The sequence below is a fragment of the Oryctolagus cuniculus genome, chromosome 10 (assembly GCF_964237555.1).
Source record: "Oryctolagus cuniculus chromosome 10, mOryCun1.1, whole genome shotgun sequence".
Lineage (NCBI taxonomy): Eukaryota > Metazoa > Chordata > Mammalia > Lagomorpha > Leporidae > Oryctolagus > Oryctolagus cuniculus.
In genome coordinates, this window is record NC_091441.1 from 123,474,015 (window position 1) to 123,499,723 (window position 25,709).

General features: G+C 50.8%; 1 long non-coding RNA gene across 2 annotated transcripts in view; it reads left to right on the plus strand.

Annotated features, from left to right (window-relative positions):
• LOC103352100 (uncharacterized) overlaps nucleotides 1–25,709 on the plus strand; it is a 385,595-nt gene that overhangs the window by 345,552 nt on the left and 14,334 nt on the right. For both annotated transcript variants that reach the window (XR_011379691.1, XR_011379690.1), the window contains exon 3: nucleotides 19,235–19,423. This is a non-coding gene — a long non-coding RNA (uncharacterized lncRNA). The remainder of the gene's footprint in view (nucleotides 1–19,234; nucleotides 19,424–25,709) is intronic.

The window sequence follows — 25,709 nt, forward strand, 5'->3', positions numbered from 1 at the left end:
GCTGGTTGGGAGCTGGAAACGCAGGGGGGTCGATGGGGTCTGGTGTGTGCACCAGGGGCCGTGGCCTTCCTGGAGGGCAGTGGGGAGGGCAGGGTTGCCTCTCCTTGTGAACAGGGGCACTGCTGCCCCAGCCCCTCCACCCCCGGCCAGGGGCTTCACACTCTGGAATAACACAACCGGCCTCGACTTGTCTCTCTGGAACGGGGTTGGCGCCGAGTGCAGGGGGTGACAGCGGACAGCAGCTCTGTCCTTGCTCCTGCCCTGGAAGACGAAGTCCCTCCAGGACTCGGGGCCGGCTCTCAGGAGCCAGTTTGGCTTTTCCACATTGCGCCCATCGGTGGGAACCAGGGGCCTTGTCACCAAAGCGGAGAATAACGTGAAGGGGATTGGTGCTCCTTTCAGGCTGAGCAATGGGAATTGCACTGTGGACAGCAGAGGCCAAGCTGTGAACCAAGTCAGGGAAGCGCAGGCCCCAATGGATCAGGACTGACACGTGGTGTGGATGGTGTGGCCCAGCGCCAGCACTCACACAGTGGGCACCTGGGCCTTTCACACCTGGGCAGCCCGTCAGCTCCCTGAAGGGTCCCCTCTCTCCTTTTCATCTGATATTGGTCACACAAATCTAGTAGAAGAGGCCCGGCTAGTGCTCATCTTTCCAGGTCCTTCTGCTTGGGGGACACCAGCTACACAGGGGGTCAGGGAGAGCCCACAGCTACACAGGGGGTCAGGGAGAGCCCACAGCTACACAGGTGTCAGGGAGAGCCCACAGCTACACAGGGGTCAGCGAGAGCCCACAGCTACACAGGGGTCAGGGAGAGCCCACAGCTACACAGGGGTCAGGGAGAGCCCACAGCTACACAGGGGTCAGGGAGAGCCCACAGTACACAGGGGTCAGGGAGAGCCCACAGTACACAGGGGTCAGGGAGAGCCCACAGTACACAGGGGTCAGTGAGAGCCCACAGTACACAGGGGTCAGGGAGAGCCCACAGCTACACAGGGGTCAGGGAGAGTCCACAGCTAAGTAGGGGTTCAGGGAGAGCCCACAGCTACACAGGGGTCAGGCAGAGCCCACAGCTAACAGGGGTCAGGGAGAGCCCACAGTACACAGGGGTCAGGGAGAGCCCACAGTACACAGGGTCAGGGAGAGCCCACAGCTACACAGGGGTCAGGGAGAGCCCACAGTACACAGGGCTCAGGGAGAGCCCACAGCTACACAGGGCTCAGGGAAAGCCCACAGCTACACAGGGGTCAGGGAGAGCCCACAGTACACAGGGGTCAGGGAGAGCCCACCGCTACACAGGGTTCAGGGAGAGTCCACAGCTACACAGGGGTCAGGGAGAGCCCACCGCTACACAGGGTTCAGGGAAAGTCCACAGCTACACAGGGGTCAGGGAGAGCCCACAGTACACAGGGGTCAGGGAGAGCCCACAGCTACACAGGGATCAGGGAGAGCCCACAGCTACACAGGGGTCAGGGAGAGCCCACAGTACACAGGGGTCAGTGAGAGCCCACAGCTAACAGGGGTCAGGCAGAGTCCACAGCTAAGTAGGGGTTCAGGGAGAGCCCACAGCTACACAGGGGTCAGGCAGAGCCCACAGCTACACAGGGGTCAGGGAGAGCCCACAGCTACACAGGGATCAGGGAGAGCCCACAGCTACACAGGGATCAGGGAGAGCCCACAGCTACACAGGGGTCAGGGAGAGCCCACAGCTACACAGGGGTCAGGGAGAGCCCACAGCTACACAGGGATCAGGGAGAGCCCACAGTACACAGGGGTCAGGGAGAGCCCACAGTACACAGGGATCAGGGAGAGCCCACAGTACACAGGGATCAGGGAGAGCCCACAGTACACAGGGCTCAGGGAGAGCCCACAGCTAACAGGGGTCAGGCAGAGTCCACAGCTAAGTAGGGGTCAGGGAGAGCCCACAGCTAACAGGGATCAGGGAGAGCCCACAGCTACACAGGGCTCAGGGAAAGCCCACAGCTACACAGGGGTCAGGGAGAGCCCACAGTACACAGGGGTCAGGGAGAGCCCACAGTACACAGGGGTCAGGGAGAGCCCACAGTACACAGGGGTCAGGGAGCGCCCACAGCTACACAGGGATCAGGGAGAGTCCACAGCTACACAGGTGTCAGGGAGAGCCCACAGTACACAGGGATCAGGGAGAGCCCACAGCTACACAGGGGTCAGGGAGCGCCCACAGTACACAGGGGTCAGGTAGAGCCCACAGCTACACATGGTCAGGGAGAGCCCACAGCTACACAGGGGTCAGGGAGAGCCCACAGCTACACAGCAGACTAACTCTTGCACCTGCATGGATTTCTAAAGCAGCAATAATTTTCAAAGAAGGGCACCCACTTGAAGAGAGATACACCCATTAGTGTTAAGTAAAAACATGTCTCTATAGCACAGCAATATATATGACAATATCAGAGCTTTAAATTTCAAAGAAATCATTTTCTTTTTTAAGATTTACTTATTTATTTGAAAGAGTTACAGAGAGAAGGAGTGGGAGAGATGGAGAGAGAGAGAGGGAGGGAGGGAGAGGGATCTCCATCCACTGGTTTGCTCCTGAAGTAGCTGCAGTGGTTGAATGCAGCAGCCAGGACTTTCCTCTGGGACTCCCACTTAGGTGCAGGGCCCAGGCAGTTTGGCAAATGTGTTTACGCAGGTGCATTAGCAGGAAGCTCGATCGAAACTGGAGCAGCCAGAGCTCGAACTGGCACTTGCCCAGATGACACAGCAGCGTCACAGGCAGCAGCTTAACCCACTGGGTCACAGTGCCGGCCCCTAACTATTTCAGATTATAAAAGAGTATGTGTGGGTCAGCAGACAAGTAATTGACATAAACACAAAAGGATTTGGAGGTCGCAAGTTTCAAAATGACATTTTCATTATGACCTTGGTGCTAACCCAGAGCATTCTAGAGTGTGTGTGTGTGTGTGTGTGCACACGTGCATGCGTGCACATGGGTTCTGAGTAGACCTGTTTCCTAAAGCGCAGAGTGTTTATTCCACTGTGGGGAGGATGGGCACTTAACTTGATAACTTGAGTTGGAGCTACGTTTCCTCTCAACAGAAACAGGTTCCTCTTTTTACACTCAGGGTTTGTAAATTTAAATTTCAAAAACAAGTCATCCTCAGTGTGCTTTTTTCCCATGATACTGAGAAATGAGTAAAACCGGACATTGCTGATACTTGTTGACCCTCTGGAGTCCAGACACGGAGGGGAACATATTTTCAGCAAGATCTTACAACCTTGTTCTGATCACCCAGTGAGCGTGGTTAGCGCTCGCTGCCCGGGCCCCTGCGGCCCGCTCACCAACAACCTCCTGCTGTGTGGCACTGGCCTCTGTTTTCAATGTGACCCCCATGATAACGGTCCTCATTGCCAGTGTTGACCCCTCACCCCTAGCACATCAGCTGGGTTACTGAGGAGCATGTTGTGTTTCTGTGACGGCAGAAAGCGTGGTTGATGGCCGGCACTGCGGCTCACTAGGCTAATCCTCCGCCTGTGGCGCTGGCACCCTGGGTTCTAGTCCCATCGGGGTGCCAGGTTCTGTCCCGGTTGCCCCTCTTCCAGTCCAGCTCTCTGCTGTGGCCCGGGAGTGCAGTGGAGGATGGCCCAAGTGCTTGGGCCTTGCACCTGCATGGGAGACCAGGAGGAAGCGCCTGGCTCCTGGCTTCGGATCCGCACAGCACGCCGGCCGTGGCAGCCATTTGGGGGGTGAGCCAACAGAAAAAGGAAGACCTTTCTCTCTGTGTGTGTCTCTCTCTCACTGTCTCACTTTGCCTGTCAAAAAAATAAATAAAAGAAGCATGGTTGTTTTGGGCGCGCTCTGGGACCTGCCGTAGTCCAGAGAGTCCAGCTGTGCAGCGAGCCTGCCTGGAAAGGTGCGTCGTCCTGCCTCCATGTTTAAGTTCCTTCCTTGCGTTTTCCTGTGCTGCGCTAACAAGGACATTTGCCAGGAAAGTGCCTTCCTGTTGTTAACCCTGTTGACTGAAATGGCGTCAGCATCTACAGACAGGTTTACTTCTCTCATACCTGAGACAGACAAAAACACAGAGACCTGAAGGGTCGTCTTCAGTGAGCCCTGGTGCCTATGAGGGAACTCCAGACGTTTCCTGGAAACTTGGAACTAAAACATGAGCGGTTTTGTTAACACAGAAAAAGTTGAAATTCGTGCAGTTTTTTCCTAACAACCATTTTCCATGAACCTTTTGAATACCCTACTTGTGTGTGAACATGAGTGTGCATGTATGTTGTTGCGTGTGTGCACGCATGCCCTGGCTGTTCCCATGACCTAAGTCAAGCTCGAGAACACCGCCAGCCCTGTTTGCTGATCCTGATACCTGCAGAGCCCCCTGAACTTTAATTCTCCTGCTGTTCATTAATTTTCTGAGTTCCTGTGGGACAGCAGTGTGTGCATTGATTCAGTTAGCTACTTTGGTCTTAACCTATTTCAGGAGTGAATCCATGTTGCACAGTGAGCAGGTGCTCCTTTTGTTCCTGAGTCGTACTCTGTTTTATAGATAATTTATTCAGGCGCTACACTGATGGGAATTCAGATGTCAGTCCCGGGAAGCTCTCATAGCAACAGTCTTAAGCACGTCTTTTATGGAAGTAGCGTTCAGTATTCCCTAGGGACCCATTTACAGGCGCGGTTTCTGGATCCTAAGATGCTGTTTCGGTCAGAAGCTGTAAACATGTTTTCTGTTGTGGGTGCATCGTCCTACACCCCACCTTCCTTCTCTGAAGCACCCTGGTCCCCACATCCTCACCAGGACTCAGTTGTTAGACTTTGTTACTATTAACTGTGCTAGCGGATGTGAAATGTTGTCTCCCTTGGGTTTTAGCTTGGCCTTTGCACTGTGAGTAAAACTACATTTTTAACAGAACACAAATTAATGGTGTCAATTGCTAAAACACTGTGCGGGACTATGTTCTGCTTTGGCGTTGGGAGACAGCTCAGGTGTCTGCGCCGCAGTGAGCGCAGCTGTGGAATCCGGTCCGAGGAAAGGTGGTAGGCCAGGGGTGAGGGTGAGGTGAGAGTCGGCACGTGCACTCACACGTGCAAACGCACACTCCACCGGCTTTGCACCACCACCGTCATGATGAAGATACATTCTGAAACATACTTCCCAGGTGATTTGTGTCTGTGTCTCAGTTACTTGTCTGTTTGCACACACATAACTGCCTTTCTCTTTTCTAAAATCTGACATTCTCTGCTGTCGCCGAATGAGCCTCTGCACGGTTGTGGGGAGCAACTGGGAGCAACTCGGACTAGACTAAGTTACTGGAATTAAGACTTATTCTATACATCTGCTCTCCCACAATATGGTGCTGGGAGAGGAGGAAACAGCTTCTACACAGCTGCCTCCAGTTCAACCAATAAACTGTAGGACTTGCTCCTGATTGGAGGAGAGCAGCGTACTCGGCGTGTGGGTAGCAGAGTTGGGATTGGTGGAAGAGGACTATAAAGGAGGAGAGAGACAACATGCACCAGGAACATCTAAGAGGAACATCTATCTGAAGGAACACCTGTGCAGCCCCCGAGAGAGCCGGCCGGCGGTGTGCCGCTCCCCTGCGGAAGTGGGGAAAGTGGCAGGGGGAACCGCCCTTCCACGGAGGTGGAAGGGTCGGTAGCCAACCCGGGAAGAACCAGCAGCAAACCCGGGGAGGGCCGAGCAGACGAAAGAACAGCGCAGGGTCCTGTGTCGTTCCTCCATGAAGAGGGGGAGCGACACACGGTGAGTGCCTAGAAGCTTTGCTCCACTCTGACCCTGAGACTGGCAGGGCTCACGGCCGGAGAGCAGGGCTCACGGGGCTGTGCAGGCTTGGGGGGCTCTGGTCACAGAGCCTCACCCACTTTTGGAGTTGCATGGTTGTCTTGTTACAGTTGCTTCCTGCCCTGGTAATGTGATCCCCAGCTTGGGGTCTGCCCTTCATTCTCCCAAGTTGGCTTTGTGACCAGCAAAGGTTTCATTTGCTGCTACTGGATTTATCAACTCTCTTCTATGGCTGTTGTTGAAGCAAAACTTTAAATATTCTCTGCCCATGCTAAAGCTGTGAACATCTTCTGTTTGCTTCTGGAAGCTCCTGGGTTTAGCTTTCACGTTTAGCTCTATGATTGATCTAAAATTATTTTTGAGTGGTGAGAAGATTCATATTTTCTCCAAAATATATGTTGCTGTGGTGTCAAGTGTCAACAGAACGTTTCATTGATCTATGATGTTGCCTTGATGCCTAGAACAAAGGCAGCTCACCCTGGGGCCTGTCTTGTGTCAGCTTTATGTGCCCACGATGACGTGTGCGTCCTCACACAGACACCCCCTGCCCAGTGCCCTGGGCCCAGCAGCTACAGCAGGGCCTCAGTTCAGTAGCGTGGCTGCAGTGTGCCTCACATGTTCCGGGCACTTCGGCCTCGCATATAGTTGTGACAGTGTGCTTGTTCACTCCTATTTTGGGAAGGCCTTTTGGGATTTTTATTGGTCACACCGGTTCTGCAGATCCACTTAAGGAGAATTGGTGAGTCATGCCAGGTCAGTTCTGCAAGTGTTATGTTCTTCTATCAGTAGTATTTTTGTAGCTTTTTGTATAATGTCTTCTTGCACATTTTTCATTGTTTTTATTCCTGCTGCACTCGCTTCATTTTTGATGCTGCTGTAAAAGGTATCTTAATCTTTTTCATTTGTTGATTGTATGCGTGTGACTAGTAAGTCGACTGTGTAGTATATGGTGTGCATAGTGCATTGTGTTTTATTGTGTTGTCTGTCACATTAGCTGTGTGTGGTTGTCTTTGTGTTTTACACTGTATGGTTGTGTTTTTTGTGTGTAGTTCGTTGGCTGTGTGTAGTATGTTGACTGTGTGTCTATTACATTAACTGTGTGATTGTCTTTGTGTAGTACGTTGTGTGTGTGGTACATTGACTGTGTATAGTATATTGACTGTGTAGTACATTGTGGGTGTGGTACATTGATTGTGGGTGTGGTACATTGACCGTGTGACTATTATATGTACGTATGACATTTACTTACTAGGTTTGTCAGTTTCTTTACATTTGTTTTAATGTACACAATCCTGTTGTCTCCTTTTTATAGATATTTGTATTTGCTTAAATATTATCTAGGACTTGCATCACAATGCTTAATCTAAGTTTTGTGAGAATACCTCTTTGCCTTTTTTGGGGAAAAAATTGATGTTTCAACATTAAGTGTGATACTAGCATTAGAATATATGTAGATGCTTTGAAAGCTGGTCTATATTTTGCTTGCTGAGTGTATTTACTGTGAATAAGTGCAGAATTTTATCAGATGCTTTCTCCCCAACTAGTGGCTTGATCTGATTTTCCTCCTAACTGTGTTACTAGGGTGATTGCACTAACTGAGTGTTAACCCAAACTTGCATTCCACTTGGTTATACTCGTAAACAACTGTGGACTAGATAAACTTATAGTTTAGTGGATTGTTGTGTCTATGGTCATCAGTAGGCCTTAGTATTCTTACTGTAGTTTCATAGTATATTTTAATGGAACATGTCATAGGTATACTTCTGTAATTCTCCATTGTTACATTAGGGGTATGTGGCCAAGTGCTGTGCATGACATCTGTGTTAAGCATACAGAGTACACGGTCCTTTGTTTTCTGTACACGGATCTCATTGGCAGACACAGCAGACAGTCACTTTCTTCTACTGTCTGAAATAAGTCACAGTTAGTATTATTCCTTAATCATTTTGTGAAGTTGATACATTGTAGCCCTCAGAGAGCTGAGGAGGATGAGCCCTGGAGCTGCAGAGCTTGGAGTCTACGCAGTGGGGTGCACAGTCACCTGGGCTTAGGATACTGAAAAGCCCCACCCGCCTGGCTACGTCCTCCTCACTTTCCGTTCAAGGAGGAAGTTGGGGGGCTTCCATAGTTGGGTCAGCGGCAGTTCTTGGGGCAGAATAGGATGGGGCCTCAGGTGACTTGGATGGGCTTTCCTGAGAGGTGGGGCTCTCGGAGAGGGAGAGCAAGTGCTGGGGGAGGGGGGGATTCACACTGCGTCACCAATTAGTCTGGGGCTATTTTATGAATAATCCTGTATAAACCATAATGAACTGTCATGGCTGTGAGAGCTGGAAAGAGGGTTGGGAGCCAGGCGTCTGGGGAGAGGGCTCATTTCCATAAATCTGCACTGAGGTGCTAATTAAACTACAGCCATTCCCAAAGCCTCATTGGTGGGAGATGGTTGTTTCCTGAAGAGGCTGTGTCAGCTGTAGCCACGCTGGAGTATTTGGGTTCCCCTTAGCAACCTGTGCTTTCCAAACCTCAAACACCTGCAGTGTTTTAATTGCTGAAGTCACTGGAGTTAATTCTCCAGTCACTCTGCAGCCATTGTTGTAAATGCTAATCTCCACTAATGCAATGACACTAAGCACTAATCTCTCAATTCACAGTGCAGTTTACAAGGAGAGCATAGAGAGGGTTACCCAACAGAAAAAATAAGCTAAAAATGTTCTGAACACTTCAAATCTCACATCTAAGAAGAATCTCCCACAGTATTTAAATATTTAATATTTTCATAGCATACATGACGCTAAAGTTTAAAAATCACATTCATAAGAAATGGGTTTTTCACACTCTTAGTTTTATCTCCCTGAGGCTGTAAATCAACTTTTCTACCAAGCAAGGAATAGAGACAGTCACTTGCTGACGTCAGATTTCAGTCATTCAGCTCTGCGAGGTCCTTGTGAGGTGGGTACTAAGGAAGCAGCAGGTGGAGCTAACGGGTCTCGGGGGTCCCCTGGGACTGCCTGAGGCTCCTGGGTCGCAGGAGTCATGGACTTCACCGGCTCTCTATCCGTGCCCTGCTGTGTGGACCCGCAGGCAGGTGAGCCTTCCCAGGGGGTAGGAGTTGTGTTTTCAGTGTAGCTAGAGCCCTGTTCATCGTATGACACATCTGTGTACTCTCAGACTTGGCGAGATCTCACAGTCGTGCCGTGTAGTGCCTGCGCTAGCTGACACAGGATCTTTGTATCTCATTCCAGCCCTGTTCGCATCTGATCTCCAGCAACAGCTGTGAGAATTTTACTGTCGTTTTCTTCCTCTGTGATATTCACAGAAAGTGGTTTCTTTATTTTTTCATTTTTATTTATTTATTTTTATTTGAAATTCACAGTTACAGAGAGAAGGAGAGGCAGAGAGAGAAAAAGAGAGAGAGGTCTTCCATCCGCTGGTTCACTCCCCAGATGGCCACAACGGCCGGAGCTGTGCCAATCTGAAGCCAGGAGCCAGGAGCTTCTCCCAGGTCTGCCACTCAGGTGCAGGGGCCCAAACACTTGGGCCATCTTTTGCTGCTTTCCCAGGACATAGCAGAGAGCTGGATTGGAAGTGGAGCAGTGGGGATTTGAACTGGCCCCCACTTGGGATGCTGGTACTGCAGGCAGTGGCTTTACTTGCTATGCCACAGCGCTGGCCACACAGAGAGTGTTTTGCTTGGACACGGACTTTGGGACCTGCAGCACCTCAGACAGATGAACAGCGAGGCCAGGCAGGGTGTGGTGAGCACCAGCAGCCCTGACCTGGCGTCGCCCCAGGACTATGGTGTTGAGCTGTCTGAGAAGAAATGCTGTGAGAGCCAGAACCACAGGTGCACCCCGGAAGGCAGGAGGAGAGGACTGTGTGGGACAGAGGGTGGTCAGCGCCCCCTCCTGCTCTCCCGTCGGAGCAAAGGGCAGCCGCAGGGTAGATCCAGCTACAAACCGTTCTAGCTGTTTCTACCTACGTTACATGAAATGTAGGCGAGCACAGGGACTTTCAAGTTTAGACATGAGGCCAGCGCCGTGGCTCACTAGGCTAGTCCTCTGCCTTGCGGTGCCGGCACACCAGGTTCTAGTCTCAGTCGGGGCGCCGGATCTGTCCCGGTTGCCCCTCTTCCAGGCCAGCTCTCTGCTGTGGCCCGGGAGTGCAGTGGAGGATGGTCCAAGTGCTTCGGCCCTGCACCCCATGGGAGACCAGGAGAAGTACCTGGCTCCTGGCTTCGGATCAGCGCGGTGCACTGGCCGCAGCAGGCCGGCTGCGGCGGCCATTGGAGAGTGAACCAACGGCAAAGGAAGACCTTTCTCTCTGTCTCTCTCTCTCACTGCCACTCTGCCTGTCAAAAAAAAAAAAAAAAAGGAAAAAGTTTAGACATGAGCTATACTTTAAGAAACAGAGAGAGGCCTATGAAAAAGTGAAAAGTTGTCAGACAGAAGATTGGCGAGGGAGAGAGCAGCTGAGCCAGACTGGAAGTCTTGGATTTGGCCCCAGGAGGTAAACACCTGTGTGGGTGGGACTGATGGATGCCCACGCTCATCTTGAGGTTCTCTGGGGCTGTGTGGCAGCAACAGGGTTTGATAACTCTGGCCAGTGTTCCACGACCCCACAAATCTCTTGTCCATGAGGGGACCCCAGGCAGAGAGCACTGCAGGGCTGTGTGTCCTCAGAAACGCTGCTGGCACAGCCGGGGGCTGCGTCCCGACCCTGGAGTGTCTGCCACCATTCTCTCTGAGGTGAGCACATAGGGCAAGTCCCTTATTCCTCCCAGATGACTTTTCAATGGCTATGAACTTTAAAAAAATTATTTATGTATTTATTTATTTACTTGAAAGGCACAGTTACAGAGAGACAGAGGCACTGCTGGTTCACTCCCCAAATGGCTGCAGCTGCCAGAGCTGAGCTGATCCGAAGCCAGGAGCCAGGAGCTTCTTCCATTCTCCTGTGTGGGTTCAGGGATCCAAGCACTTGGGCTGACTCCCACTGCTTTCCCAGGCCACAGCAGGTAGCTGGATCAGAAGTTGAGCAGTTAGGACTCGATCCGGCGCTGCTGTGGGATGCCGGCACCGCAGGCAAAGGCCTAGCCCACTACACCACAGTGCTGGCCCCATGAAATTTTGAAGCAAGCAGTGTTTTCCTGTCCATTTTCAGGTGCCTAGGAAAATTCTGATAGCTGCATTTGCACAGTTCTTTGGGGTGTGTGAGTCGTTCCCCCTGCATCATTCCATGAGATCCACGACACCACCCCTATTAGTTGAGTGGACAGTAGGCCAACTGGTCTTTCAGGATTAGGAAACAGAGCACATTCCTGAGGGCCGAGTCCTGGGAAGCAAACCCAGCGACAGCACCGGGGCCGGACCCGCGGACACAGAGCTGTCTGCTGGGTCAGTTCACGTTGCTTCAGGGGTTTTCAGGTGAAACATGCACTCTGCAGTTAGAAATGTGGGTTTGGTTGTATTCATTGAAGGTGTCGTTCCAGGCACCACACGGCAGGTGAGTCTGAGAGCTGGGCTTTGAAATGGGTTGAGTGCAGAGACTGCCCTGGCTTTCTCGGCCAAGAGAGGAGGACATCACAAACTGGGTACCTCGGGTCATTTGTGCACTCAGGCTTGAGACAGCGTCCATGGCGTGGTCACTTCTGTCTCTTAGCTGTGGGGAGGAGGAGGAGGAGGAGGAGGATTACCTGCATGGTACGGGGTTGCTGAGGTGCAGGTGGAGGGGCATCTAATTTAAGTCCCATAACTCTTTCCTATCTTAGAAAATTGTAGTGCTCACAGTGCGGTTCAGGGTGCTCAGGGAAGTCCTGAGAAAGCCCTCCAGGTCTGGAATCCTGCAGTAAGACCCAGGACATTCTCGAGACCCCAGAGGCCTGGCCCTTGGCGCCAGGCAGCACCCTGTGCCGGAGAGCTGTGCTGTGAGTGCCGGTGATGGAAGCACTCCAGTGGACGTGGGCCACAGTGCCTGCTGCTGGGAAGTGTCTGATAAGTTCACAATCAGCCCTTTGATTTTTCTCTCAGAAAAACAGTGACTAATTTATTCCTCTCCTGACTGCGGGCTTCATTGTGTGATGCTTCTGCAAGAAGGGCCACTCGCTCTTAACCTTTTGCTTTCAGAAACGGTCCAGTGGCACAAGAAGTGCTTCTCTCGTGGCCCAGAGAACTGAAGGTGATGTTTCCCTCTTACTGTTTCCAAAGGGACAATGCTGCCTTTGCCCCTTGCACTCAAGGGGACGGAGGTGGCTTCCGTGCTTCTGCTGGGCTAGGCTCCTGGGACCCACGTGGCCCTCAATGATGGAGTCATTAAAATAGTTGTTCTGTTCCAGTGCCAAACGCCAGACCCTGCACTTGCTGCAGTTGTGTGAGCTGGAACAGTGAAGGCACTTGGAAGATCATGACCTTGTTCCAGAGAAGCGGCGCTGCCCTGAGCCTTTAACGGGAGAGTTCTGCTTGGTGTTTAAGCCAGTGCATCCGCACCGATCAGCCTGCGTCCTCTTTCTTCCCTTGGCTTTGTTCAGCACCGCCTTTGTCTGCAAAGCTCATGTCCTGAGTCAGATGCTCGGGCTCTGAGGATGCTTGCTGTCCTGTCAGGCCACGGCCTCACTTGTGTCGTGTGCAGGGTGACGTGGTCGTCCTCACTGGTGTCGTGTGCAGGGTGACGTGGTCGTCCTCACGTGTGTCGTGTGCAGGCTGGCGGGGTTGCCCTCACTTGTGTGCAGGCTGAGGGGGTCGCCTTCACTTGTGTGCAGGCTGACGTGGTCGCCCTCACTTGTGTGCAGGCTGGGGGGGTCGCCCTCACTTGTGTTGTGTGCAGGCTGGGGGGGTCGCCCTCACTTCTCTGGCCTCTGGCTCCGTGGTGGCATTGCCGGGTTTCAGGCTGTGTGTGGAAATTTCCAGTGCATCGAGTGTGCCGCGCAGATGGCCTCACCGTCCCCAGATGTGCCACCAAGCGCACGGTCTTCACGACACGAGCACGCACACAGCATCCCACAAACCCACACCTCTGCAAGCCGTGTGTGAACAGTTTGCCTCACTCTCCCTCGCAGTGGACACCGGGACAGACAGGAACGGGCCCCCCGACCCCACCCCTGCTGTACGGACCAAACTGAGGTGGCCAGGCATCCACCACTACCTCACCCACCCAGCTCCATGTCCTGCACCTGCTCGGTGGCTCCCAGCCCCTGAAAGCCCTGTCATGGCCGCCTACCTGGTGATGGGCTGTGCAGGTACTGCCACCTCTTTTGAGGTCAACTGCCTTAGACTTGGAAGGTGATTCTGAGGCCTGCCGTTGTAAGACCTGCAGTACATCAAAACAACCGAGTCTTGGCTCCTGCATTTGTGGGGAGGGGAGCATTGACATTTGTATCTATGCAGAGGACTTGTCACTTAGTAGTTATTTCCCAGGTGTGGCATTTTGCTGAGACAGATGTTTGACAAATACAGGTAATGCAGGCCGGAACTGGCACCTCTGAGGGGACTATCCCCACCAAGGCCACCTGCTCAGAAGCCCGGTCCCTGGGGCCCTGGCTCTGCTGGGCATGGGTGCCTGACCAGTGGGCGTTGGCTGTGCCTCTCTCTGCGTGTGGAGGTGTTGTGAGCCTTGGACACCTTGTCACCCCGAGTGTTCCTGAGTCGCTTGTGAGAGGGCCCCGTCATCGCTGCTCTGTCTGCTCGCCTGTCCTCCAGGTTGCGTTGAATCCCGGCCTTCAGCACTGCCTGCTGCATCTCCCATTACGGTTGCACTCATGGGCACTCCTCCTAAGATTTATTGATTTATTTGAAAGTCAGAATTACACAGAGAGAAGAGGCAGAGTAAGAGAGGTCTGCCATCCGATGATTCATTCCCCAACTGGCCGCAGCGGCAGGATCTGCACCAATCCGGAGCCAGGAGCTTCTTCCAGCTCTCCCACCCGGGTGCAGGGGCCCAAGGACTTGGGCCATCTTCTACTGCTTTCCCAGGCCACAGCAGGGAGCTGGATGGGAATTGGAGCAGCCGGGACTAGAACCAGCGCCCATATGGGATGCCGGCGTTTCAGGCCCGGGCATTAACCTGCTGCGCCACAGCGCTGGCCCCTCCTCCTGTTTCTCCACACCTCTTGTCAGGGAGTCCACATCATGAAGACTTCAGCAGCAGTCACTAGCAACAGTCGTAAACATTCCCACTGCTTTCATAGAAGACGCACACGCGTGTACACACATGAGGTGAGGTAAGCTCTCGAAGCGTGATCAGCTGGCGAGCTGAGGGCCACACTGGCGGTGCTCGTGTTGATTTTAGGTGCTATGCTGGGCAGTGCGTTTTAGAGCAGGCTGTACAACCGTGCTGTGTACCGCTTTGATTCCAAGTGTTAGGATGATCTTCCATTACCGTAGAGTGCTGTTTTCAGTTCATCAAACCTTGGCAATGGCATATCCATGTGTAAACACACAAATGTGCATTCCGCGTATGTAATGCAGCCCCAGGTGTACGTGGCACGGCCCTGTGCATATGTGTATCTGTGCTGCGTTATGTAAACATTCCCATGTGTGTACAGTTTGGTAGTGTTGACACTGGCAGTCAGGTAAACTGTGTTCTCCGCCGGCATTCTGTTTCTGACTAGCCCAGCCCTGTGTGAAGCTGGCAGCTTATCACACCCACTGCTGGGCCCACAGCGTGAGCTTACGAAATCACAAAGTGGGGACCAGCGTAGTGGCACCGTGTGCTGGCATCCCTTATAGTAGAGCCAGTTAGGGTCCTGCACTGCACTTCCAGTCCAGCTCCCTGCTGTGGCCTGGGAAGCAGCAGAAGATGGCCCAGTGCTTGGGCCCCTGCACCCGCGTGGGAGACCAGAGGAAGCCTCTGGTTTCGGCCTAGACCAGCCCCAATTTTGCAGTCATTTGGGAAGTGAACTCTTTTTCTTTCTCTCTCTCTCTCTCTCCCCCCTCTCCCTCTCTTCCCTCTCCCCCTCTCCTCTCCCTCTCTCCCCCCTCTCCCCTTGCCCCCCTCCCCCAACCCCCTCTCCCCCCTCTCTGCCCTCCCTCTCTCCCTCTTTTTAAAGCACAAAGTAGATTTCCCCGGGTGAAATCAAGGCTGAGGCTGCGTCCTCCCGAGAGCTGCGTCATCCTTTTCCTCCTTGGGCTGTGACCCCTTCCTCAACCCTCAGAGCCGGGGACAGCCCTGGCTGCCACCTCCCGTGTCCACCTCTGAAGACTCGAGAGACTACACTGGGGCCCTAGAGCAACCCTGGGCACACTTCCCACAGCAAGACCCTCATCGAACCACACTGTTAACATCCCTTTGGCCATGAGAGACAAGACATCCCCAGGTCCTGTGTGGGCTACAGGCACCGTCAGGGAGACCCACCACCCGTCCTGTCCTAAGACTTCCTGTTGTCTCTCCCAAGTGCACGCTCAGAAGAAAGATATCAAGTCAGAGATGCTTTGTGAAACCTTCATTTGCTGTATTAATTTGTTTGGAAGGCAGAGTGACAGAGAGACAGGAGACAGGAGCACAGAGATAGAAAGAGATCTTCCATCTTCCAGATGGCTGCAGCTGCCCTTCTGTGCCATGTCACAGCAAGAGCCAGGAACTCCTTCTGGATCTTAGGGTGGCAGGGGCCCAAGTCCTTGGGCAGCCGTGTGCTGCCATCTCGGGCATACTGTCAGGAGCTGGACCAGCAGCAGAATGGCCAGGGCCTGCACAAGCGCTCTGATACGGCACGCAGACGTGGCACACAGCGGCTGAGCCCACTGGGCCACGATGCTGGCCTGTGAAAGCTTTAGAACAATTTTAAAGCTATTCTTGCTGTGTGGATGCAACCAAAGCCATGGGAATAGTCAGAAAGGGGGTCCCCACCGTGTTTCCCTGGAGGGGCCTTCTGCACGTGAGCACCCTCTGCGCTGCCGTGATCGAGTCAGGGACCCTTGCCTGCAGCGCCGCGCTGAGACGCACTCTGGTAACGGCGCAGGCTGAGCTGCAGGGCAGCTGATGGACGTCTGCTGCACTGGGCTAGAAACAGCAGCGCGTTGTAAGTGCACGTGCGGAGAGGGGCCTTTCGTAGCATGAAGTGGAAACTGCTCGTATTTACACTGTTCTCTGTACTGTGAAATGACACACCGCTAGACAAGGTGCTGCGTGTTCCGGAGGTCAGTCAGCAGAAGCCTTGCCTGGAGTCTTGTGCAGCGAGGTCTTGAAGACAAGGAGCAAGTGCCGGTCACCGGCTCCTCGCGCCCTGCGCTTGTAACAACGTCGAGATCTGCTGTTGGATATTTGTGATCGTCTGTTTCTCATTTGTATGTGAGCAAAGCCCATTGACTGAGGGCTTCTCACTGTATATTATCTCTTGTACATTTTTTCTGAATTGACATAGCAAACTGTATGTATTCATTGTGTACAAGGTGATGTTTTAAAGAATATTTCAGGCCGGCGCCGCGGCTCACTAGGCTAATCCTCCGCCTTGCGGCGCCGGCACACCGGGTTCTAGTCCCGGTCGGGGAGCCGGATTCTGTCCCGGTTGCCCCTCTTCCAGGCCAGCTCTCTGCTGTGGCCCGGGAGTGCAGTGGAGGATGGCCCAAGTGCTTGGGCCCTGCACCCCATGGGAGACCAGGAGAAGCACCTGGCTCCTGCCATCGGATCAGCGCGGTGCGCCAGCCGCAGCGGCCAGTGGGGGGTGAACCAACGGCAAAGGAAGACCTTTCTCTCTGTCTCTCTCTCTCTCACTGTCCACTCTGCCTGTCAAAAAAAAAAAAAAAAAAGAATATTTCAGTGTGGAAAGGCTAAACCTGGTTAAGTCATACATGGGTTACTTCAGATGATCAGGAATTTTGTGGGGACGACACTGTACAACTACTGCCTTATCCCTGCCTAATGATGCCACATCCCTGTAATGCAGTCACTGGATTCTACAACTCGTTTTCCTTTGCAGCTGACACTTTGTGTCCTTTGTCCTGCCCACACCACCCCAGCCTCTGGCATCCCCTATTCATTCTGTCTCTCTGAGGTCATGTTTTAAGTCCACATGTGCGTGAGAGCGTGCAGTGCTTATCTTCCTGTGCCTCCCGTGTTTTGCTGAACACGGTTCCTCCAGCTTCACCCATGTTGTCACAAGCTACAGGAGCTGTCTGTGGTACGGCTAAGTGGTTTTCTCTTGTGCATGTCAAATGTTCCTGCGCGTCTCACGGGTGAAAACCATGTTTAAGCTGGATAAAGTGAGAGAGAGAGAATACTTGGAATTGCTTTGATGGCTGAGTCAGGCTCTTGCAGTACTTGTAGGGTCTTGTCTTAGAGCAGCGATGTGCATCAATCACTTACACAACTTACATCACTCCAAGTTGCTTAGAGTTTGCCAGACGAAGCAGTGCATTATATGGAAGCAACCTGAGACTTGGGAGAGGAAGTGCATCGTGGCAGTGGTCCACCCAGAGGCCAGGGTCACTGCTCTCCGTTGGGGAGCTGACCCCTGACATGTACCCCACCCCACCAGGGTGCTGAGAGAAAGCTTCAGTCCCCCATCCAGCGGTGCCCGCGGCCTCTTGTGGGTAGCTCTGGCTTTTCCACTCACGCCTCCCAAACCTCTCGCAGGTGTCCCCAACTTGCACCGGATGTGACCCCTGACCTCTCAGAGCTCTCTCCCCCTTAGACCTGCACACAGAAGTTCTCGATTCCCTTCCCTCTGCATTGCTAGGTGCTTCCTTCCCTGATAAAGTAACACTGAGAATAAACCTCGGGCATCCACCGCCCGCCTTGCAGCCCGCCGGTGGGCGACTCTCAGCAGGTCTGCGGAGTGCATCGCAGGCACCAGCCGCCGGCCACACTCCTTTGTCCTAGGACAATGCCAGGGTCGTCCATTTACACGGGAGTGGAGAGGCCCCCTTCTGACTCTCTCTCCTTTCGCACCCACGGTCCCCAAGGAGCTGGAGCGTTTGTGGGGACGGTTTTCTGGAGCAGGCTTCTCTCGTTCTGTCAGTGCCCGGCTTCTTCCCCGCGTCCCTGCCTTTGTGTGCAGAAACGTTCCCTCGGCAGGCAGCGCCGCCGTGCAGTGCTGGTCCCCTGCAGCCGCTGCCGGCTCTGAATTCCTTCAGGATGGCGACAGCGCTGGCTGGGCCATGCCTCGTCCCCGTCTCAGCAGCACGTTTCTCCTCTCTGTTTTCTACGGAGCCACGCACAGCGTATGGAACGTGGTAAACAAGGAATGTTTCGGCAGAGTTCATTACTGGGCCTTTGAAAACAAAGAGTAAAATTAGGTATTTACATGATTAAAGTGACAACAGAATCTGTTTGGAAAAGTCACCACAGGGCTTCTCCCCTGCTCACCACACTTCATCTGAAGCAGTGGATTAGAAGGAACTTGTCGCCATTACGCTTGCTCTTTTTTTTTTTTTTTTTTTTTTTTTTTTTTTTTTTTGACAGGCAGAGTGGACAGTGAGAGAGAGAGACAGAGAGAGAAAGGTCTTCCTTTGCCGCTGGTTCACCCTCCAATGGCCGCCGCTGCAGCCGGCGCACCGCGCTGATCCTGGCAGGAGCCAGGAGCCAGGTGCTTTTCCTGGTCTCCCATGGGGTGCAGGGCCCAAGCACCTGGGCCATCCTCCACTGCACTCCCTGGCCATAGCAGAGAGCTGGCCTGGAAGAGGGGCAACCGGGACAGAATCCGGCGCCCCAACCGGGACTAGAACCCGGTGTGCCGGCGCCGCAAGGTGGAGGATTAGCCTATTGAGCCACGGCGCCGGCTGTACGCTTGCTCTTTTTAAAAACCCACCAACTAGGCCGGCGCCGCGGCTCACTAGGCTAATCCTCCGCCTAGCAGCGCCGGCACACCAGGTTCTAGTCCCGGTCGGGGCGCTGGATTCTGTCCCGGTTGCCCTTCTTCCAGGCCGGCTCTCTGCTCTAGCCAGGGAGTGCAGTGGAGGATGGTCCAGGTGCTTGGGCCCTGCACCCCATGGGAGACCAGGAGAAGTACCTGGCTCCTGGCTCCTGCCATCGGATCAGTGCGGTGCGCCGGCTGCGGCAGCCATTGGAGAGTGAACCAACGGCAGGGGAAGACCTTTCTCTCTGTCTCTCTCTCTCTCACTGTCCACTCTGCCTGTCAAAAAAAAAAAAAAAAAACCCACCAACTTATTTATTTATTTGCAAGAAATAGTGACCAAGCAAGAATGAGAGAGTGAGAGCGAGAGCGAGCGTGTTTCATTCACTGCTTCATCCTGAAAAGCCCACAAACCCCAGGTCTAGGCCAGGCCAGAGCCAGGAACCAGTCTCCATTCTGATCTCCTGTGGAGAGCAAGGCCCCAGCACTTGGCCGTCATCCACTGCCTTCCCAGCAGGTCAGCAGGTTGCTGGTGTCCCAAGTGCTGGCTCAACCCACTCTGTCCCAACTCTGCTAGTATGTATCTAGGTATGTATCTAAGTATGCAGCTAAGTATGTATCTAAGTATGTATCAAAACCACTTAGATTTATTTTATGTTTCCCCAGGACGGTCCTATGAAGTGTTATGGAGGAAGGCGTGTGATGCTCACTCACGGATGAAGAACTGAAGTGCAGAACAAATACGGATCTTGCTTAAGGTGACTGAGTAAGGGTTTGCTGTTCCAGTGGCCGTTCTACCATACAAAACGTCGTCTGAATACACTACACGACACACGACGGAGAGTCGGGACTCCGGTGAGTACGGGGCCAGCTTCCTGAATGGTCTATGAAAGCTCGGGGCGGTGGTGCAGGGAGGAGGGTCCCCAGCCCCTGGGTGAGGGGGGCAGGGGGGCAGGTGGGATGGTGTGCAAGGTGCACCCAGACACTGAGACGTTCCATCTTCGCACACATACACACGTGCACACACACACACTGGTGACTTCTGCCTTGGCTCTGCGGGTTCTGCCCAGGGCCAAAAGTCTGCATCTTCTCAAACGCTGAAGAACTATTTGTTTCTGACATTGTTAAGAAGCCCATCAGCTATTTTCAGCTTTTAAAAATAAAACTGACTCTTATGGTATGACTTAGGGAAGCAGTATTATGGTATGACTTAGGGAAGCAGTGCCATGAACAGACAGGCTGTGCTACAACCACCAACTGAAAGTACTCTCCAGATTGACTGGTGGCGGACTTGGCATTGACGCATGCGCGTTCCGTTCGTACTGTGTAGATTTTAGCCAGTGTGCTGCAGAAAAAGCCGGAGACGCTGCCCCAGGCTTCCCACCCCGGGGAGCTGCCCTGCGGCCGCTTGGGGTTACAGCTCCAGGGGTCTTGTTTCTCCCCAAGAACCTCTGAATAGTTTGTATGATAAAAATCTTGCAGAAGACGCTTTTATATATTACGTAGTGTTTTCTGTTTTTAAAAAGTTGCCCTTAAAATTCACTTTAATTTTAGACGGCTTTGAAGAATTAAAAGAGGGAAGGCACCAAGTGTGCATCACATTAAGTGGTGGAATTGCATCGCAGAAGCTTCACTCAGAAGGCGCGCTCTTCAGGTAGCCCTGTGCCTTGCAGGGGCGCAGCAGTGAGAGTCTGGTTTTATGCAGAGCTCTCCCCCTGGCTGCTTTTCAGTAAGCACCATGCTGTTGCAGGCGCTGCTGTCTCCTGCCCTGGGAGTGAAGGATGCAGGACGAATGGGACTCCTGTTCTGGGTGAGATGGGACATGAACACGCAGGCCCAGCCGTGCCTCGGTCACTGCCACGTGAGATGGGACCTCCATGCACGGAGCTTCCTGACACAGGGCATTGGTGCCAGACAAACCCATTTTGTTGACTGTGACAAACGCTCACATATGTTGGTCTGTTGACAAGGTATGGGAATTTGAATCGCCTTTGGTGGCAGCATTCTCCAGCTACGGTCTAGCTCGAAACTTTAAGAGGTTGCAGACATTGCCGGAGGCCAGCTGAGCTGCGTCCGTGTGCAGGGGGTCTCTCGATAGCCTGCTAAACTGGACTCCCCTAAGGACTCAGAGTCCGGAAACAGCACCGTGGGCATTGGCTGGCATAAATACACTAATTTAAATGACAGCAGGTAAAAAAAATGATCTGGCTTAGAAGACGGGATGTACTCGGCTGTGCTCCACTCCCAGACAAGGCAGGCTGAGATTCCTCACGTCTCGGTGGTGCTCTAAAGTCCCTGAGAGCAGCCGGTGCCTGTTACGCCTGTGTGTCATGTAGGGAACACATGTGTCGCTGCTGTTCTTAGTGACATGGAGAGCGCTAGTCACGAGCAGACGGTGTTACTTCAAGTTGGAAGTAAAACCATCGCCCTGGGTGGCCTGTTAGGCGTTCATCTGGATCTTCATCGCCTCCAAACTGGCCTTTGACCTGAGGCAGGTCCGCCTCCTGCAGGCCGGTGCCTGGCGTCAGTCCCGGAAGCACACTTCCCATGGGGCCAGTGCAGAAGTCAGCATTCCTGTGGGGAAATCATATAAACACTAGAATTTATGTACTGCTTTTCATCTTCATACGACTTGTAAATATCAGTTGATCTCTCGAGCCAGGACCCTGCCCTGTAGGCCACTCTGCTCCAGGAATAATGGGACAAAGCTGCAGGTATCCCAGCCAGCAGGCTCGGGCAGTGCCTGGCGTGCCAGGGCCCACTGGCCTCTGCACAGCCTCTCCAGTCACCGTGCCTTCTCTGTCGCCCTCAGTCTGAACTGAATGAGCACCTTCTAAGGCATTGCAAAGAAGATTTTGATGTGCATGGCATCCAAAACCAAAATCACTTGGCATTTCTGGTGTTTTCTCAAAAACTGCTATACTCCCAGAATTTTATTTTCATTTCATTTGTTCTGAGGATATGTTACTTCCCAAGCAAAACCTGCGGCTTAGGTTAGCTTGTTTCTCAGTCCAGCCTAAAATGGAAAGTAACTTACTTCCTCAGGAAAACAGGAAACTAAGGGAAAGCAAACGGTGCCCGCAATTGGCTAAATAAGGCAGTCCAGAAAGCAGGTGTGTGTTGGAAGCCTCATTCTCTGTCCCCAGGACTTTGTAGAGTGTGCTAACACAGGGTTTTAAAAATATAGTGACTCTCTTGTTTCTTTTCTGATCATGGGAATCTTATGCCTTATAAAAGCAGTGGGAAAAATGCTTTTATATTTTTTAGAAAGCTTGTATTTAATAAATATAAATTTCATAGGTACAGCTTTAGGAATATATTTGTTCTTCCCCCCACAGCTGCCCTCCCACCCCAACTCCTGTCCCACCTCCTACTCCCTCTCCCATTCCATTCTTCATTAAGATTCAGTTTTAATTATCTTTATGTACAGAAGACCAACTCTGTACTCAGTGAAGATTTCAACAGTATGCACCCACACAGACACACATAGTAGAAAGCGCTGTTTGAAGACAGATTTGGCCATTGATTCTCATAGTACTGCTCAATAAAGACTGAGGTCCTACATGGGGAGTAAGTGACTCCTGCTGTTGATTTAACAATTGACACTCTTATCTATGAGGTCAGTGATCACTGGAGGCCCTTGTCATGAGCTGCCAAGGCTATGGAAGCCTTTTGAGTCCACAAATGTTTTCGGTATTTAGAAAGGACCATAAGCAAAGTGGAAGTTCTCCTCCCTTCAGAGAAAGGTACCTCCTTCTTTGATGGCCCCTTCTTTCCACCGGGCGCTCATTCACAGAGATCCTTAATGTAGATCATTTTTTGCCACAGTGTCTTGGCTTTCCATGCCTGATTACTCTCATGGGCTTCTTAGCCAGATCTGAATGCCTTAAGGGCTGATTCTGAGGTCAGAGTGCTGTTTAGGGCGTTTGTCATTCTGTGAGTCTGCTGGGTGGCCGGCTTCCCATGTTGGATTGTTCTCTCCTTTTTAAGTCTACCAATTGTTATTAGCAGACACTTGGTCCTATTTATGTGATCCCTTTGACACTTACTCCTATCTATATGATCAGCTGCGCACTCAAAGTGATCACTTTAACTAGTAAGATGGCCTTGGTACCTGACAACTTAATGGGATTTGGAATGCTATGACAAGTTTTTAGCTTTACCCTTAGGGGTGAGTTTTTAGCTTTAACTTAGGGGTAAGTCCACGGGAAAATGTGCCAAACTGTTTATCTCCTCCCTCTCTTATTCCCACTCTTATTTGTAACAGGGATCAATTTTCAATTGGATTTAAACACCTAAGAATAATTCTTTGTTAAGTAAAGAGTTCAACCAATGGTATTAAGTAGAAAAAGAAAATACTAAAAAGAATTAAATAGTAAGCTGTTTTTTGACAGTCAAGACAAGAGCTGATCAAGTCACTGTTTCTCATAGTGTCAGTTTCACTTCTACAGGTTTCCTTTTAGGTGCTCAGTTAGTTGTCACAGATCAGAGAGAACATATGATACTTGTCCCTTTGGGACTGGCTTATTCCAGTAAGTATGATGTTTTCCAGGTGCATCCATTTTGCTGCAAATGTCCAGATTTCATTGTTTTTTTTTTTACTGCTGTGTAGTATTCCATAGAGTACATATCCCATAATTTCTTTATCCAGTCTAAAGTTGATGGGTATTTAGGTTGATTCCAGGTCTTAGCTATTGTGAATTGAACTGCAATAAACATGGAGGTGCAGATAGCTCTTTTATGTGCCAATTTAATTTCCTTTGGGTAAATTCCGAGGAGTGGGATGGCTGGGTCATGTGGGAGGGCTATATTCAGATTTCTGAGTTATCTCCAAACTGTCTTCCATAGTGGCTTTACCAGTTTGCATTCCCACCAACAGTGGATTAGTGTCCCTTTTTCCCCACATCCTTGCCAGCATCTGTTGTTGGTAGATTTCTGAATGTGAGCCATTCTAACGGGTGAGGTGAAACCTCATTATGGTTTTGATTTGCATCTCCCTGATTGCTAGTGGTCCTGAACATTTTTTCATGTGTCTGTTGGCCATTTGGATTTCCTCTTTTGAAAAATGTCTGTTTAAGTTGGCCCATCTCTTAAGTGGGTTGTTTGTTTTGTTGTTGTGGAGTTTCTTGATCACTTTGTAGATTCTGGTTATTAATCCTTTATCAATTGCATGAGTTGAAAATAACTTCCCCCGTTCTGTCATTTGCCTCTTCACTTTCCTGTTTCTTTTGCCATACAGAAACTTCTCAATTTGATGTAATCTCAATTGTTAATTTTGGCTTTGACTGCCTGTGCCTCTGAGGTCTTTTCCAAGAAGTCTTTGCCTGTGCCTTGCAGGGTGTCTTGATTTTCTCTGATAATTTGATAGTGTTGGGTTGTAGATTTAGATCTTTAATGCATGTTGAGTGGATTTTTGTGTAAGGTGTAAGGTATGGTAATCCAGTTTTCCCAGCACCATTTGTTGAATAGACTGTCATTGGTCCAGGGATTGGTTTTAGCTCCTTGATCAAATATAAGTTGGTTGCAGCTGGTTAGATTGACTTTCTGGTGTTTCTATTCTGTTCCATTGGTCTATCCATCTGTTTCTGTACCAGTACCAGGCTGTTTTGATTATAACTGCCCTGTAGTATGTCTTGAAATCTCATATTGTGATGCCTCTGGCTCTGTTTTTGTTGTAGAGGATTGTTTTAGATGTTCGAGGTCTCCTATGCCTCCATATGAATTTCAGCATCATTTTTTCTAGATCTAAGAAAAATGTCTTTGGCAATTTGATTGGTATCGCGTTGAATCTGGAAATTGCTTTTGGAAGAATGGCCATTTTGATGATATTGATTCTTCTAACCCGTGAACATGGAAGATTTTTCCATTTTTTGTATCTTCTTCTGTTGCTTTCTTTAATGTTTTGTAATTCTCATTGTGGAGATCTTTGACATCCTTGGTTACATTTATTCCAAGGTGTTTGATTCTTTTTTGTAGCTATTGTGAGTGAGACTGATCTTAAATGTTCTTTCCCAGCCATGGCATTGTCTGTGTATACAAAGGCTGTTGATTTTTGTGTATTGTCTTTATATTCTGCCATTTTACCAAAGTCTTCTATGAAATCCAGTAGTCAATTAGTGGAGTTATTTGGATCCCCTCTGTATGGAATCATATCATCTGTAACTAGGGATAGTTTGATTTCCTCCTTCCCCATTTGTATCCCTTTGATTTATTTTTCTTGCCTAATGGCTCTGGCTAAAACTTCCAGGACTATATAGATTAGCAGTGGTGAGAGTGGGCATGCCTCTCTGGTACTGGATCTCAGTGGAAATCCTTCCAACTCAGTATGAAGCCAGCTGTGGGGTTGTCATAAATTGCCTTCATTGTGCTGAGGAATATTCCTTCTATACCCAATTTGCCTAAAGTTTTTATCATGAAAGGGTGTTGTATTTTATCAGATGGTTTCTCTGCATCTATTGAGATAATCGTATGGTTTTGTTAAGCAGTTTATTAATATGATGTATCCCATTGATTGATTTGTGAATGTTGAACCATTCCTGCTTTCCTGACCTACATCCCACATGGTCTGGGTGGATGATCTTTCTGATATTTTGTTGGATTCAATTGGCTAGAATTTTATTGAGGATTTTAGCATCTATGTTCATCAGGGAAATTAGTCTGTAATTTTCTTTCTCTGTTGCATCTTTTTCAGGTTTAAGAATTAAGGTGATGCTGGCTTAGTAGAAAGAATTTGGGAGGATTCCCTTTCTTTCAATTGTTTTGAATAGCTTGAGAAGAATTAGAGTTAGTTCTCCTTTAAATGTCTGGTAGAATTCAGCAGTGAATCCATCCAGTCCCGGGCTTTTCTTTGTTGGGAGAGCCTTTACTACTGATTCAATTTCTGTGTTGGTTATAGGTCTGTTTAGGTTTTTCTATGTCTTCATGGCTCTATTTAGGTAAGTTGTATGTGTCTAGGAATCTATCCGTTTCTTCCATGTCTCCCAGTTTGTTGACATACAACTCTTTGTAATAATTTCTGATGACTCTTTATTTTTGTGGTGTCTGTTGTTACATTTCCTTTTTCATCTCTAATTTTATTGATTTGGGTTTTCTCCCTCCTTTTTGTTTGGTTAGTTGGGCCAATGGCGTGTCAGTTTTGTTT